Source organism: Neofelis nebulosa, chromosome 3 (assembly GCF_028018385.1).
Source record: "Neofelis nebulosa isolate mNeoNeb1 chromosome 3, mNeoNeb1.pri, whole genome shotgun sequence".
NCBI lineage: Eukaryota > Metazoa > Chordata > Mammalia > Carnivora > Felidae > Neofelis > Neofelis nebulosa.
The window spans coordinates 138,181,774-138,198,787 of NC_080784.1; the positions used below are offsets into that span (position 1 = coordinate 138,181,774).

Consider the following 17,014-nt stretch of genomic DNA (forward strand, 5'->3'; position numbering starts at 1 on the left):
AGAATCTGAAGCAGGCTCCAGTCTCCGAGCTGTCAGCACAGAGCCTGACGCGGGGTTCAAACCCACAAACCGTGAGATCATGACCTGAGCTGAAGTTGGACGCTTAACCAACTGAGCCACCCAGGAGCCCCAATAAAGGATATCTTCTCATTTCCAGAATATAAAAAGAACTGTTAAGAAGGCAAACAACCTGACTTTTTAAATAATAGGAAAATATTTTAACAAACATTTCACCAAAACAATATACAAATTCATGTAAGTTCATGAAAACATGTTCAGTATCATTAGTTGTTAGGGATATTCAGATTCAATAAGATCCCAGCACACAGCTTAAAGAATGGCTAACATTCAACAGACTGGCAATACCAAATGTTGGTGGGGATGTGGAGAAACAAATTCTTATACACATTGATAAGAATTGAAAACTGTACATCTACTTTGAAAACAATTAGGCAGTTTCTTATAAAATTAGACATACACTTACCATGTGACCCAATAATTCTTCTCTTTGGTATTTACCCAAGTGAAATGAAAACATATGTCCATACAAAGACTTGCATATAAATGTCCATAGGAGCCATATTCACAATAGCTCCAAACTGGAATATCCAGACAGGTGAATGAACAAATTATTGTACATAAAAAAAAAAATGAAAACTAATCAACAGTTACAAAAAACGGGCTTATACAATATCTCAAAGTCATTATGCTAAACAAGAATATCAGATGCAAGTGTATGTAATGTAGGTTTCCATTTAATGAGATGCTAGAAAATATAAATCTAATCTGCATGGACAGCAGATCAGTGGTTGCCTGGGGCTAGGTTTTGGGGCTAGAAACTGCATGAGGTGGGGCACAAGGAAACTTTTCAGGTGATGGAAGTATACTGTATAATGATTGTGATGGTAGTTACGTGGATGAGTCATTTGTCAAAACTCATCAAATGTACATTTTAAAATGAGTGCATTTTCAACTGAGAACTAACTGAGGGTTGGTGGGGGGTGGGAGGGAGGGCAGGATGGGTGATGGGTATTGAGGAGGGCACCTTTTGGGATGAGCACTGGGTGTTGTATGGAAACCAATTTGACAGTAAATTTCATATATTAAAAAATTAAAAATAAAAAAATAAAAAAAAATAAAATAAAATGAGTGCATTTTATTGTATATGAACTATACCTTTTAAAGTTAGTTTTTTTGAAAAATACAGAAAACCCCTTTCTATGTGTTCCTTTTGCATTTAAAGTAAAAAAATGGAGGGAGGAAAAAATAAGGAAAGGCTAAGAGATGCATCAAATACTCCCCACCCAACACTCCTCCACAACTAAGCAGGACATTTTTTAAGAATCAGAGAAATTGTGTTTAATTGGTTACATTTGTCTCATATGGTTCACAGGAAAAATTTTCAATTAGAACAAGAGAATTTGTAAATGTAACCCAGGCCCAGGAAAGAGACAAATTGCTATTTAGTATAATAAGGCCAAGGTTTTTATTTTGGAAGAAATAACATATAAATTTCAGGATTCTTGAGACTAAGTAATCTTGAGAAAAGAATCCATTTTTTTTTCAGTAGCTAAATGTATGTGTTCTTAGACTATTAGACAGCAAAATGAGCGACAGCCATTGCTGATGGAGAATTGGAACCAGACTTGAGGTACCCTTTTCCTCCTCTGCATCCTCCATTAGTGACACCCCAGAGCACATTCCTTTTTCCTCCAGAGCCCACTGAAGCTTGGGCAGCTGACCATGTTTTGATATCCAAATACAGCCTGAGTGGGCAAAAGGAAGGAGGTAACTGGAGTTAAAACTTTATTTTAGAATGAGCCAGAAATGACAACATGCCAATAAATCATGTGACCATAGGGCAGGAACCCAGCCCACAGAGGGAGGAAGGACACTACAAAATTTGATGGTGAACAGGGTGTGGATCCAGGGAGTGGGGAAGAATTGGGGCCATTAATAAATTCATTGCAATCAGCCCTCGTGGGTGTAGTTAGTCATGTCCCTCCCATGTGCAAAATCTGCTCAGACCCTTTCCAAGACATGTAAGTTTTTATCAGGTATGGCCTTGGGCTCAAAGTTCTGACACAAATCATGTCAGTTCCCTGAGCAAAAACTTCTAGTCACTTCCCAGTGCATTTAGAATGGTGGACCATATTCTTCACAATCTGGCCGCAACCTCCTTTCCAACATCAATCCCTACTTATATTCAGCCTCCTCCCCAGAGAGCCAATATCTAGCATTCCTTGATTACTTAACCATCAACTTACCTAACACATCATGCTCTTTCATGTGTTCATGCCTCACACTGGCTCTTCTCACTTCCTTTACCCCCTTTGGGCAAACAGCAGTTCATTTCTATCGCTATACCATGAGCTCTGTGAGGGAGAGAAATAAAACTGATTTGTATTTGTATCCTTAGTGCCTGGAACAGAGTAAATACCCAGTAGATGTCTGTTAAATGAACTGAAGTGCTCAATCATAAAAAATGGAGGCTTTTGTTCATACAGAATTTAACTGAGTCACATGTCATAACTCTCCCTCCCTAGGTCATCTGGAAATCTGGAATCAGAAATAAAATTCTAACGTAAATGTTGCTTAGTAAGTAAGCGATGGCATTCAAGTTATAATTTATGCAACTAGATATAGGCGTTCTTTTGCTGGACTATCATATCTCTATGCCTGTTGTTTCTACTCACTGTCTGTTTATCCAAGAGGACTGAGAATCAGTTTTTAGAAGCCCCAATCTTTTTGGTTTGTACTTCAGTGTACCAAGTTTGGGGAAAGAAATGGGGGAGGCTTAAAACACAGTTATAACATGACAGAGAAAGAAAGGGAACAAAAGAATGTGTAGGGGATGATTAAGTGCTTCTGAATTTACACAGTGAAATATGGACAGTTTAAATGTCTTTGCTATTTGCTTCTTTTCAAACTGTGAGCGGTTTCAAACACCCCATGCTGCTCCAAGATTAATTGAGTTCTGCATGCTTTTGGCTTGCTCCGGGTACCAAGGAGAAAGGATTTCCACAGAACCTCTATTTACCATAGCAAAGAGATTATCTCATTAATGTATGATTAATAGCCATTTGTGAAGTGATTAATTAGTCATTTTGACAATAAATGGAGCCTCTGTATGCAGCTTTGCTGGACTCCAAGTTTCACATGTAGAAGAAAAAGAGGGAATGTCTTGCTTCTCCTTGTTTCCTTCCTGCACCAAGACTGGAAAAATCCAAAGGCCTTTGCATATTCTGGTCTTGTCGGATTTCATCTGGTTTGTCTTTAAGAACAACAGCCCTGAAATGGAAGCTCTCCAGCATGATTGATGGCTTCTTTTTCTATCTGCAAGTTGGAAATACAGAAAAGGATTTTCCCCCCGTAGATCTTACTGCTTATTGGTACAAGAGTTATTTCCACTTTGCGGCAGAATTGATTTGCAACATTGGTGTATGAGTTTGTATATTTTTCTCACTGGCCCGTCACAAAGTATAAGTCAGCAAGTCTCCTGCAGTATGATGGATTATGTAGCCAGGAGCCTCCTAGGAATGTTTCCATTAAAAGGATGAGCATATTGTCATTAACTTTTTGGGACTGGTATCATCCAAATTCTGTACCTTGACATTTCACAAACTATATCATTTACTAGTGCTCATTTTCCTCACATCCAATACTACCCATTGGATTTTGGGTAGATTCCTACATCTCTGATTGCACACTCTGTAAAATAAAGGCATTAGAAAAACACTAAAGGATCAATAGCAGTAGGCCTAAGTTTGCTTCTTGCTTCCTTCCAAATAAAGCCATTTATTTGATGCAACGGAGGAAAAGAAAAAAGAGAGTGGGGTGGAACATCTGCTTATCTAAACTGTTACAAAGAATCACTCATTTCATGGTAAACTGAAGCTTCTTAAAAACTTAATTAACCAAAATTAACATAGGAGCAGAAAAATCAAACCTAAAACTCCTGCCTTCTAATGTATAGTTAAAACCACTTGATAGCATAAAAACTCTCATCCCCTCCTTTCTTTCTATCTTACCTTTCTTCCATCTGTATATAATTTGGGGTAGGATGATGTATGTGTGAAGGAGGGAAGGTGCACTACCAGAACAAATTTGAGTAAAACTAAATAAATAAAACAATGTAATGGAATACATATAAAAAATAAAAACGTGATGTGTCTGAGAGAGGCATCCGAGTGATTAAAAAAACAACTATCTTTGGATGATGACAAAACTCGGTTGGGATCTTGGGTTCACCAGTTTCTAATTGCATAGCACGAACACGTAAGGATTTCTTAATCCTCAATTTCATCTGCAGACATACTAGTAGTATCTACTTCACAGGTTGTCATGAATATTATGAGATTAAGATTAGGGGCGCCTGGGTGGCTCAGTCGGTTAAGCGTCTGACTTCAGCTCAGGTCACGATCTCGCGGTCCGTGAGTTCGAGCCCCGCGTCGGGCTCTGGGCTGATGGCTCAGAGCCTGGAGCCTGCTTCCGATTCTGTGTCTCCCTCTCTCTCTGCCCCTCCCCCGTTCATGCTCTGTCTCTCTCTGTCTCAAAAATAAATAAACGTTAAAAAAAATTTTTTTAAAAAGATTAAATAACTTGTATTTAATTTTGTAGCAGTATTTTGCATCATTTAGAGACACAACATGCCTACATAGCTTCTTGTGCGACCATGTAGATGTAGTTAAATGCAACAGTCCAAGGGCTCTGGGGGCCTCTCAGGACTCCTGAAGAAAGATCTACAGCCTCTAAACAACCAAAGTCTAAACTGGCGACAGATGGAGAAAAGTCCTACTGTTCAAAACATCTTATACACAAGCCTGACTTTAGTCAACACCTTTCTGGAAAATATTTCAGACTGAAAAATGTATTTTTAAGTAAGTGACCGGTTATTTTTTCCAGGTTAACAGTTACACAGAAAAGCACACTCTACATCACCAGTTATTCTAAATACACATGGCCATATTACCATTTTCCAAAACTGTATGACTCAGGAGGGGAAGTGAGAGGCCCTGGGAATAGAGAACTCAAAGACTATAGCTAATAACTTTCCCTATCATTTGAAGATATATTTTCTTTTCACGTTTTAACACATCTGACTGAAATCAGAAATGCCTTATAATCAGTGGCGGGTCTTAGTTTAATTGGCAGCATCTTTTATTCCTTAATGGAACATAAACCATTAGTGTGGCTTATAATTGATGAAGTATTAGATTTGATGAAATATATTAAGTGGCTTGCATCTACAAGAGCTGATACTGCCACGGAATTCTCAGGGGTTCCATTAGGTGACCTCTGAAGGGCACTATCTGAAAGGACCACCATGGGACAACAGAGCACATGTCTAGCCTCTGCAAACCACTTGCCATTTTGTAATCAATATTTTAAGGTGAAAGAGCTGTTAAGGATTTTGGTGGCAGAATATGCCTCAATTTAATAACAATCTCATTGGGAAGAGTGTTAGATAGAGTAGCAACTTTTTCCAACATCTAATAATAGCTTCTATACAAAGCCCCAATGAATATGTATTACAAAGCATATACTATCATGCCATCTTCTGAGATAGGCATGGTAAACTTAATAAGAATTAATAGACTATTTCATTGTCACTTGACAACTTCCATTACCAAATTTGCCATAAAACTACATTATATATCTCCAAGAAAACTCAATCAAAATCATATCCAAGTCATGCTGTTATTTTATGTAACTCCAAGCCAGCAATAAATATCTTTTGATTTTTTGACTTGCTCTAAGTGTTTGAAATCAAATGAAGTAAGTATTGCTGGTAAAGCATCTACTTGACATCTTCCATTTTATATTTACCATTTCTTAAGCCTTTGAATTCAGTCCTCCAGGAATTTTTCTTTAACTTAAGAAATTTCTAGCTGTATTCTTACTTTTTTTTTTTGCAACTGATACAGATGACATCATGACAGAATCACATACACTATTTATAAATGGATAAGAAAATGAGCTTTATCTTTGGCATGAACGATTCCTGCCTTGTTACAAGGAAGAATTTTATAGCAGTAAAGATTTTCTAATAATGAGACAAGTTGCTGAAGAATGTGTTCAATCATCTTTTCTTTCAAATAGAATTTACTTTTCATATCTAGTACTTAGGATTTATCTAACTATAGGTAGAGAGTAAAGCAGGTTTTAAATCTCTATCTAAATCATTACTATGTTTTAATTCAATGAGAGACATTCACTTACCAAAATCTCTATTAAGTAGAACTCTCAGAAAACAAAGAATAAAATTTGTCTTTCCTGCATTATGTAACTTAAATAAAAACTGGGAAGATCAAATAGACCCCAAATTAATAATATTTTATACTCCTTAAAAATGTTCAGAGATGGGACTCCTGGGTGGCTCAATTGGTTAAGTGTCCGACTCTTGGTTTCAGTCAGGTCATGATCTCATAGTTGGTGAGTCTGAGCCCCCCATCAAGCTCAGCACTGACTGTGTGGAGCCTGCTAGGGATTCTCTCTCTCTCTCTCTCTTTCTCGCTCTCGCTCTCACTCTCGCTCTTCCTCTGCCCCTCCCTGCTCTCTCTCTCTCAAAATAAATAAATAAAGTTAAAAATGAATAAATATAAATATGAATGTTCAGAGATGGGAAATAAAGAGGGATTCTCCTGTTAAGCTAGAAAGCAATGATAAAACACAATAAGCCAATTTCAGTCTTATATTTAAAAGGCTGTCCTTAATAATAGTAAAACTAGCAGGATGAGTGGAATTAAACTGTGCTCAATCAACAGCGAGAGGTTGCCACTCCAAAATCAAGATCAAATTTAGGAAAATGGGAATTCCAGAGTCATTTGTAATTTGGATAATTATCTACAATGGACTTGAATTATGTAATTACTCTATGGATCACCCTAATCTTAGTCATATTCACTCATTCAGGTATTCACTGAGAATATTTAAAATCACTGGAGTGGTATTTTCAATATTTGCTATGTTTTTTTTTGTTGTTGTTTTTTTTTTCATTAGAAAGTGTATTTGTGGGATGCCTGGGTGGCTCAGTCAGAGCGTCCAAATCTTGATTTCAGCTCAGGTCATGTGCTCACAGGCTCTGCCCTGACAGCATGGAGCCTGCTTGGGATTCCCTCCCTCTCTTTCCCTCTCTTCCCCTCCCCCATAAATAAACATTTAAAAAAAAGAACATGTATTTGCAGGGTGCGGTGTGTGTGTGTTTAGCTACATCAGTCATGTAATGATAACAAAACTCTATCCACCACTCAAAACCCACTTGATTTCCCACCCAATCACTCAGAGTCACTGACAAATGATGAATCTCATTCACTTATGACTTTATGATCTGTTTTATCTTAGTAATCTTCTCTTGGCTCAATAGCATTCTATGTGCATTTTTATCCAAATAAGTTCACCTAGTTTAAGCCTACTTAGGCTCATATCCCTCCTTGGAATTCTGAAGAAATCTAAGGACCCCGTCCTTTCAGAAATGCTTGTGAGTTCATACGGACTGAATCTCCACACAATCTCAATGGACATGAGGCTTTTAACACAGTGGGAAAGCCAGGTGAGATGAGAGGGGTAGGTCTCTGGCACATGGGGACAGCACATGTCCATCTGATTTTTGCCATGTGACACTGTGGCACCACCGTAGGTCTTCTTCTCTAAAAGATTGTAATTCACATCTTTATGTGAAATCTTCAGATTTTTGATGTTAATAACTAATTCATTTTTAAAAAAACATAGGATAGGCCAAATGAACGCATTTTAGAGCTCTTTGTGACTAGTGAGCCTTCAGGTAAACAGTGCCTGCCTGGGGACTCCAGCTTAGGACCCCTTATCTCAGCAGTAGAATTGCTACAGTTATTGCTAGAAGAACCATTCCCACCTGGCTTGAGGAAAGGGGTGGAACTGACAACAACAAGTTTCAATTCAGTAACTTGCGGGGTGATATTGAGGGATTCCTCTGTTCATACGGAATTTCCCATGATCTCAAATACGTAGTCAAATATTTCTTTTTTATATAATTTTTAAATGATTTTATTATTTATTTATTTATTTATATTCTATTTTATTTTATTATTTTTTTTTAATATCTGAAATTTATTGTCAAATTGGTTTCCATACAACACCCAATGCTCATCCCAAAAGATGTATTTATTTTTGAGAGAGAAAGAGAGAGTGTGTGAGCAGGGGAGGGGCAGAAAGAGAGGAGCACGGAGTATGTGAAGTGGACTCTGTGTTGACAACAGAGAGCCTGCTCCTGGGGCTGGAACTCACGAACAATGAGACCATGACCTGAGCCGAAGGATGTGTTCTGTTCCCACAGCCATGGCACACACAATATATATATTTATTTAAAACTTATTGTTTCCAGACTCTGTGCTAGGGCACTGGAGATGCAAAAACAATAAGCACAGTCTTTCTCCTGCAGGCAACCATAGTCTAGTAAGATTAGAGACATATAAAGAATTTACTGTAGGAGCGCCTGGGTGGTTCAGTGGGTTAAGCGGTCTGACTCTTGATTTTGGTTCAGGTCATGATCTCCCGGTTCGTGAATTCGAGCTCCACATTGGGCTTTGTACTCTCAGTGCAGAGCCTGCTTTGGATCCTCTGTCTCCCTCTCTTTCTGCCCCTCACTCTCTCTCTCTTTCTCTCTCTCTCTCTCTCAAAAAATAAAAAAAAGAATTTATTGTATGATGTAAGTGATTTTCAAAGGGATTTGTTCTCATTTATTATCAGAAAAATGGATTAGTAAGTAATAGGCATGAAGCTACAAAGGTTTAAGAAGTCATACAGCTTCTCAAGGTCAATTCCTGATGCATTTTTTTTTTCTGTTTTTCAGTGTAAGTGACATTTTAATACCTATTCTATCAAGGTAAAACAGAAACATGGAAAAGATAGAGGACAACTCCACATGGGGATTTATGATTTCACAGAAGAGCAAATTCCTGGAAAGAAGTCACCAAGCAGAGGAGAGGAAATGTGTTGCAGACTGAAGGAGGAAATTGTGTGCTGGCAAAGAGGAGGGAAACAGTACAGAGCAAGACAGTGCCTTGGAAAGTAGCAAGGAGCTTTATGTGTCTGAAGTGAAGGTACAGGATTGTGGCTACAAAGGTGGGTTGGGGCCTTGAATATTCTGCATGTGGTCCCAAGGAGTTTGAGTTTTTCCTGTTCAAGATGGTTAGGAGTAGGGTAGTGAAATGATGACTTCAAGATAATTCAAATGACTCCATATGTCCCGTTTCTTCATGGCAGTTAGGCCACTGAGTCTCATCATAAGCCACCCCACTTTCGGGGTGGCCCTTCTCTATACAAAGCAATGTGTACAAGCAGCTTGGCCCTATTCCCCATGAGGTTTTACTTTCTTGAGCCTGCTTTCAAGCTGGTGGAACCAAAATAGCAGCGAACTGCATTTTCAGATTAAACCGAATTAAGGGAGGAAAAAGAAAGAAAAGTAAAAACAGGTGTATTTGCTGTCAGTGAGAGAAGAAAGGAACAAGTTAAGTGAGTCCACATGGAGAGACATTTGAAATGAAACTCAAGAACTGGCCTCATATAGAGAGAGACACAAAAACCTGAACTCCTTTGCTCTGATTACTTCTGCAATAACTTGCTAGTTTTATTTAGGAATCTCTCTAGCTGGGGATGGAGTCTCTTATATCCGTCAAGTGCTGGCACTATATAAATGAAATAGCATTATAAAACAAAAGACAGATATCTGCACCTAGGCATATTAATGAGGCGCTAACATCTTGCTGCATTTTCAGAATTCATAACGAGCTTTCTCGCTGCCAAGTGCACAGTGGCACAGCATAGGTAACGTGTGTGCAATCACACCTTTAAAATAAATGCAGTCCATTAATCAAATATGACCCAGGGTAGCAGGGAAGAGAAATCTTGAAAATATGATTTTTATTTTATTGCTTGCCCCTCGGTGCAGGTTTTGGCTCCCTGCCGTCCACTGATGGAGAGCTATTCCATGTGACACGGGGCCAGAAGCTGATTCCAAGGGAACCTGCTGTGTTTCTTCGGTTCCTTTAAAAAAAGAACACAGTATTTTGAAAGTCAACTGAGTTCAGACTTTCTCCCATGCACTTAGCTGCATAGTAGTAGAGCCCAAACCTTGTCAGAGAGAGGCTGTATTACAGGGTAAAGGGGAAGGAAGATCACCCTAAGAGCCAAGACCATGCCTGTAGTTCCATTCATACCTGAAAACTTAAGGATTGCCCCCTCCCCAGCAGGTCAGGGCTTTCTGCTGCCTTTCCAAAAGCATGGGCCTTCTCCATAATTTTTTCACCTCGACACAAGGGAAGTAGCCACTTCAGAAATCCCAAAGCTTTCTGACTGTTGTCTCAAGATCATGCCTGGTTGATATCTAGGCTAAAGTTCACAATAAACCTTATTCTATTACAGAGGGTAACTGTAGCCTCCCCAAAACTTGGCTTAAAATTTGTATTGTAACTGTATACAGTTAATGCATGATGACATAAACTTTTTTATGTTTATTTATATATATTTGAGAGAGAGAGAGAGAGAGTGAGCATAAGTGGGGGAGGGGCAGGGAAAAGGGGAGAGAGAATCCCAAGTAGGCTACATTCTGTCAGCACAGATCCTGATGTGGGGCTTGATCTCACAAGCTCACCGTGAGCTCATGACCTGAACCGGAATCAAGAGTCCGACGCTTAACTGACTGAGCCACCCAGGAGCGCTGATGACATAAACTTAATCTTCCCACTGTTTGATTTAAGTTTTCTTCTAAGAAATAGAATTATAGTAAAAAAAAAATCATAGCTGAGCATTAATAATATATGATATAATCACATAATGTGTATTATATGTAATATATCATAATATATTTACGTATTATTATATATTATAACTATACTGGGATACTAGAGTATGCTTCTCAGTAACTTATAGCATAAGTAGACAAAAAATGGTAAGGGTATAGAAGATTGGACAGCAAGATGAATCAATATGAACTAATTGGCACAAGAGCACTGTATCCAACAAATACAATTTACACATCCTTTTCCACACTTATGTAGAATACATTTACCAAGTTCAACCGTATGGTTCACCATGAAGTAGGCTCCAGTACATTTCAAAGACTTTTAATCATTCAGAATATATTTTTTTACACAACAAAACTGAGGCAGAAATCATTAACAAAAAAATAACTTCTAAAAACCCAAATGTTTGGAACAGATACATATAAGTAACTGAGGGGTCAAAGAAGAAATTACAATGGAAATTAGAAAATATTTTTAATTGATAAAAAATATGATATATTAAAACGTGTGGGTATAGTTACAATAGCATATACAGGACATCTTACATCATATCCTTTTTTATACTTACTAGAAAAGATGAAATTTAGTGATCTAAATATCAGTCTCAAAAAAATGCAACAAATTATGCTTGAAGGACGGAAATAATAAAGATATCAGCAGAAGTTAACTAAACAAAAACATATGTGCAATAGAGAAAATCAACAAGCCAAAAATTAATCTTTTGAAAAATAAACCTATGTAAGATAAATAAGCCTGATAAATCTCAAGAAGATTGATCAAGAAAAAGAAGGTAAAAATTACCCACATGATATATGAAACCAGGAGCATCATTATGTACCCTACAGAAAGTAAGGATAATTAAAAGGATATTAAAAATATATGTATGCCAACAATTAATAATTTCAATGAAATGTATAAAATCCTAGAAAAACATACCTTACCAAAGCTGACACAAGAAATCTACAAAGTAAATACACACATATAGACACACAGTAAAACCTTGTTTTGAGAACATAATTCATTCCAGAAATATGTTTGTAATCCAAAGCACTCACATATGAAAGCAAATTTCAAGAACCATTGGCTCAGTTGTAATCATGTGACATTCAGCATCATGTACTACTTGTATTGCAAGACATTGCTCATTTATCAAGTTAAAATTCATTAGAAATGTTTGTTGGGGGGGGGGGGTGCCTGGGTGGCTCAGTCAGTTAGGCGGCCGACTTCGGCTCAGGTCATGATCTCGTGGTCTGTGAGTTCTAGCCCCGCGTCGGGCTCTGTGCTGACAGCTCAGAGCCTGGAGCCTGCTTCATATTCTGTGTCTCCCTCTCTCTGACCCTCCCCTGTTCATGCTCTGTCTCTCCCTGTCTCAAAAATAAATAAACGTTAAAAAAAAATTAAAAAAAATAAAAAAGAAATGTTTGTGGGGCACCTGGGTGACTCAATCAGTTAAGTGTCTGACTTCAGCTCAGGTCATGATCGCTCGGTTCATGGGTTCAAACCCTGCATTGGAGTCTGTGTTGACAGCTCAGAGCCTGGAGCCTGCTTCGGATTCTGTGTCTCCCTCTCTCTGTGCCCCTTCCCCCACTCGCTGTCTCTCTCTGTCTCTCAAAAATGAATAAACGCTAGAAAAAATTAAAAAAAAAATTGTTTGCTCATCTTGCAGAACACTCACGGAACAAGTTACTCACAATACAAGGTTTTACATTTTAAGCCTTCCCAAAAAGAATCTTCAAACTCAGATAGCTAGCAAGGAATTCTTCGTTTAGGGAAGAAATAGCACCAATCTGAATAAACTCTTCCGAAGAATAAAAAAAGAGGAAATACTTTGCAGTTAATTTTATGAAGCCATCATAAACCAAACATTAGAAGATATCCAGGATTTTTTTAAGTTTTTATTTAAATTCCAGTTAGTTAACATGCACTGTAATATTAGCTTTAGGTGTACAATTTAGTGATTCAACACTTCCTTATGTCACCCTGTGCTTATCACAAGTGCCCTCCTTAATCCCCAACACCTATTTCACTCATGCCCCACCCATCTCCCCTCTGGTAACCATCAGTTTGTTCTGTATAGTTAAGAGTCTGTTTCTTGGTTTGCCTCTTTCTCCCTCTCTTTTCTTCCCTAAGCTTGTTTGTTTTGTTTCTTAAATTCCACATATGAGTAAATCATATGGTATTTGTTTTTCTGTGACTTATTTCACTTAGTAATAATACTCTCTAGCTCCATCCACATAGTCGCAAATGGCAAGATTTCATTCTTTTTGATGTCTGAGTAATCTTCCAGTGTGTGTGTGTGTGTGTGTGTGTGTACCATATCTTCTTTATCCATTTGTCAATCAATGGCCATTTGGGCTTTTGTTTCCATAATTTGACTATTGTAGATAATGCTGCTATAAACATCAGGGCACATGGACCCCTTTAATTTGTATTTTTGTATTCTTTGGGTAAATACCTAATAGTGCTATTGCTGGATTGTAGAATAGTTCAATGTTTAACTTTTTGAGGAACCTCCATGCTGTTTTCCACAGTGACTGCACCAGTTTGCGTTCCCACCAACAGTGGAGGAGGGTTGCTCTTTCTCCACATCCTTGCCAACCCCCGTTGTTTTTTGTATTATTTATTTTAGCCAATCTGATATGTGTGAGGTGATAGCTCATTGTAGTTTTGATTTGTATTTCTCTGATGATGAATGATGTTGAGCATCTTTTCATGTGTCTTTTCATGTGGCCATCCATATGTCTGTGGGAAAATGTCCATTCATGTCTTTTGCCCATTTTAATTGGATTATTCAATTTTTGGATGTTGAGTTTTATAAGGATATTATAAGCACAAGACAATCTGTCTCATAAACATAGATCCTAAACAAATATTAATTAGCAAATTGATCCAAGTGACTCTTTTCCCAAATGTTTAATTGCTTATTTTTGACAGAGAGAGCACAAGTGGGAGAGGGGCAGAGAGAGAGGGAGACACAGAATCAGAAGCAGGCTCCAGGTTCGGAGCTGTCAGTGCAGAACCTGAGGTGGGGCTGGAACCCATGAACTGTGAGATCATGACCTGAGCCAAAGTCGGATGCTGAGCCATCCTGGCGCCCCAGCCAAGTGACTTTTTTTTGAGTTAATATGTTATGATTAAGTGAGTTTCTTGCAGGAATAAAAGGTTGCTTTGTGAAAATCAATCAACATAATTCATCATAGTTACAAAATGAAGGAGAAAACTCAAATGATCATCAATAGGTTTTTTTTAAAAATGTGATGTCATACTTCTTTAAACTACCATAAGTAATGCCTAGCATCTAATAAGCACTTGAAATTATATTAGTTTGTTTCCTTTCCTCCCTGTCTCCATGGTTGTCTTCTTCCGATGTTACTCACAGATAATTAATAGATTAAACTCTACAGGAGATCAGCTATAATAACTTTCATTTGATCCTCAAACTCCATTTTCCCATTGACCATGAAATGAATTCTAAAGCTCTTACCCTGTCACCCAAATTGCTTCACCATATGGTTCAACTTATCTTTTCTGCTTCTGTTCTCAAGACTCCACCAAGTACTTTACATACCTTGATTTGTGCTTAGTTGAAAACAGCATCAGAACCAATGACGAGGCGCACCTGTGTTAGTTGGTTAAACATTCAATTCTTGATTTTTGCTTAGGTGATGATATCACGGTTCGTGGGATCAAGAACTGCCTGTGTGCATTCTCTCTCTCTCTCTCTCTCACACACACACACACAAATAAACAAATAGATATTTAAAAAAAATTTTTTTAACGTTTATTTATTTTTGGGACAGAGAGAGACAGAGCATGAACAGGGGAGGGGCAGAGAGAGAGGGAGACACAGAATCGGAAGCAGGCTCCTGGCTCTGAGCTGTCAGCACAGAGCCCGACGCGGGGCTCGAACTCACAGACCACGAGATCGTGACCTGAACTGAAGTCGGACACTTAACCAACTGAGCCACCCAGGCGCCCCAACAAATAGATATTTTTAAAGGAACCAATGATGAATTCCCTGTAGAGAATTTGATGGGGACATCATCCTTTACATCTTCCGTTGTTCCACATATAAATATTCACATAAATAAATTCTCTCAAGGAACTGGCATGTTTTCTCCAAATATGAAATGATGCAATTAACCAGCTTTCCTTTTTATTTTGATCACCAGGAATTTGACAGTCATATTCAAATCTGGTGACTGTGTAGGATTTTATAACTTTCCCACATGTGTCCATTTTCCTTCTCTTCAACATCCTTGTGGAGGTATTGAACTTTCATTATTTTTGTATTTTTATCTCTCATGCATCTTATTCTTTCCCTTTTTATAATTATTTTTTAACAATATCTCTCCTATATTAGGGTCTATATTCCTAATAGAATGAAGTGAAGCATGCATGAAAAAATCAGATTCCAGCCTGGATGAACATACTTGAATGCTTCAAATCTCTGTGCCTTTCTTTTGATTTTTTCTTAACCTAAATTATTCCCACCTCACTATCACCACCCCATCACCTAATATATTTTACTGCCTGTACTCTAGTGATCAAAATTGTATCTGTTCTTCAGTGCTCATAAAATGTTTCTTACCCCCACTAAGTGAATGCAACTTGTATAAAGTTCACCTTCAAGTAACAGAAGACCTCACTCAAACCTGCTGAAGTTCTCTTACAGTGTGTTGCCCTATGGGTTGGCTTTTTCTTCAGGCTGATGTTAAGATGACTGCAGCAATGCCAGGCATCGGGCCAGGTCATGACGACATACAGAGAGAAAAAAAGGATCCATTCTCCCTCTTGCTAGAGAGTAAGGAAACATTTCCCAGAAACCCACTAACTCCCCAGCCTCTCCCCCACAATCATTATTGGCCAGAATTGGGTGCATAACCATTATGCACAGGAAGAATAATAGGATTCCCATGATTGGCTTAGACTAATTAGCTTAAATCCTCTGAAGCTAGACAGGAAGTCAGTTTCCCTGGAACCTACAATTGTGTGAAGAACTGTAGATAGTAAACAAAATCAGAGATCTGTTAGAAAAGAAAATAGAGGGGAATGAATATTGGGGAGACCAGCAGTGGATTCTGTAATTGTGATCTCTCACTCCAAGAATTCCTGGGGCATTTTATTTGTACCTTTCATAACCCACCTTATGCTTTCTGTGTTATAGTTTTCTTTGTACCTATTTCACTTCCATTTTCTACCAACGTTAAGTTTTTTGAGGACAGAGGCTCATCTGAGTGTCCCACTCAGCAACCTAAAGAGGGGTTGACCATATTAGGCACTCGATAAGTATATGTTCAATTAAATTCTTCATTTTCCTTCTGGACAGCATGAGTATAAAAACCATGTCTCCTTTGTGTCCATAACAGGTACTTTTGTGTAGCTTTATATTTTGACACAAAATGCCTGCCTCCTGTTAATTACCACGTACTGGCCCACACTTACAAAGATGTTACTATAACCTTCGGAGGTGAAAGTCCTGTGCTTTTGATTTTCCCAGAGTGGAATGAATTCCTCATTCATCACCATATGTTCACTCACTTGGTTCCTTTTCTGACCCATTTGTAGAATGGCTGGCAGAGGCTAGATGTAAACTGAGGCTAATGGACAAAGCTTTTCTCTGTGAGAAGCTGACTGGCCCACACCTGTGGCTCAGGCCTCATTAGCACCATATTCTAATCTTGCAGAGGGTTCCCAGTCAGACCTCTAAAAGCAGCAAGAACAGCAGACACTGGCCCAGCCTGGAGGCGCTGAGGAACATCTGGTAGACCATAGAGTAGTTGCAAAATATTCGGTGTTTGAATGAAAGAATCCCTCCAGCCTTGGCAGGTCTCAGACATATAGCATTTGAAGAAAGATGCCTCTTCATTCAAAGCTGCTCTCCCTGCCCCCCCCCCCCCCACCCGACAGCAATAGCAAAACTTCAAATAATCCCACTGGTTCTTTTCCTCCCACAGCATGAAGACAATCTGAGTATAAGCAGGCTGTTGTTTGCAGGATCTGGTGAAATACTTTATTTATTTCAATTAGAAATCATCCTAATCAGCTCTTTTGAAAAGGTATACCCTGGAATGCACAAACACCACTCCACTCCCTATCAGGGAATAAAAGATACATTGTCATGTGGAAGAGAGGCGAAACAAATAAAAAAATTCCTAGCTAAATTCCTGAGAAGCAAAACTGACCAAATTTCCAGCAACTGCTCTGAATAAAAATACCACTGATTCCATGTT

The 17,014-nt window shown here is 38.3% G+C and overlaps 1 long non-coding RNA gene across 2 annotated transcripts in view; it reads right to left on the minus strand.

Annotated features, from left to right (window-relative positions):
• Positions 1 to 489: 489 nt before the first annotated feature.
• The window catches only part of LOC131507367 (uncharacterized), a 61,329-nt gene continuing 44,804 nt past the window's right edge, over positions 490 to 17,014 (minus strand). The window contains exons 4-5 of one of the 2 annotated variants that reach the window (XR_009259469.1): positions 2,268 to 2,375; positions 490 to 599 (exon numbers count right to left, since the gene is read on the minus strand). This is a non-coding gene — a long non-coding RNA (uncharacterized LOC131507367). Of the gene's footprint in view, positions 600 to 1,217; positions 1,767 to 2,267; positions 2,376 to 17,014 lie in introns of those variants that run through there. The other variant, XR_009259470.1, reaches the window with a different exon arrangement.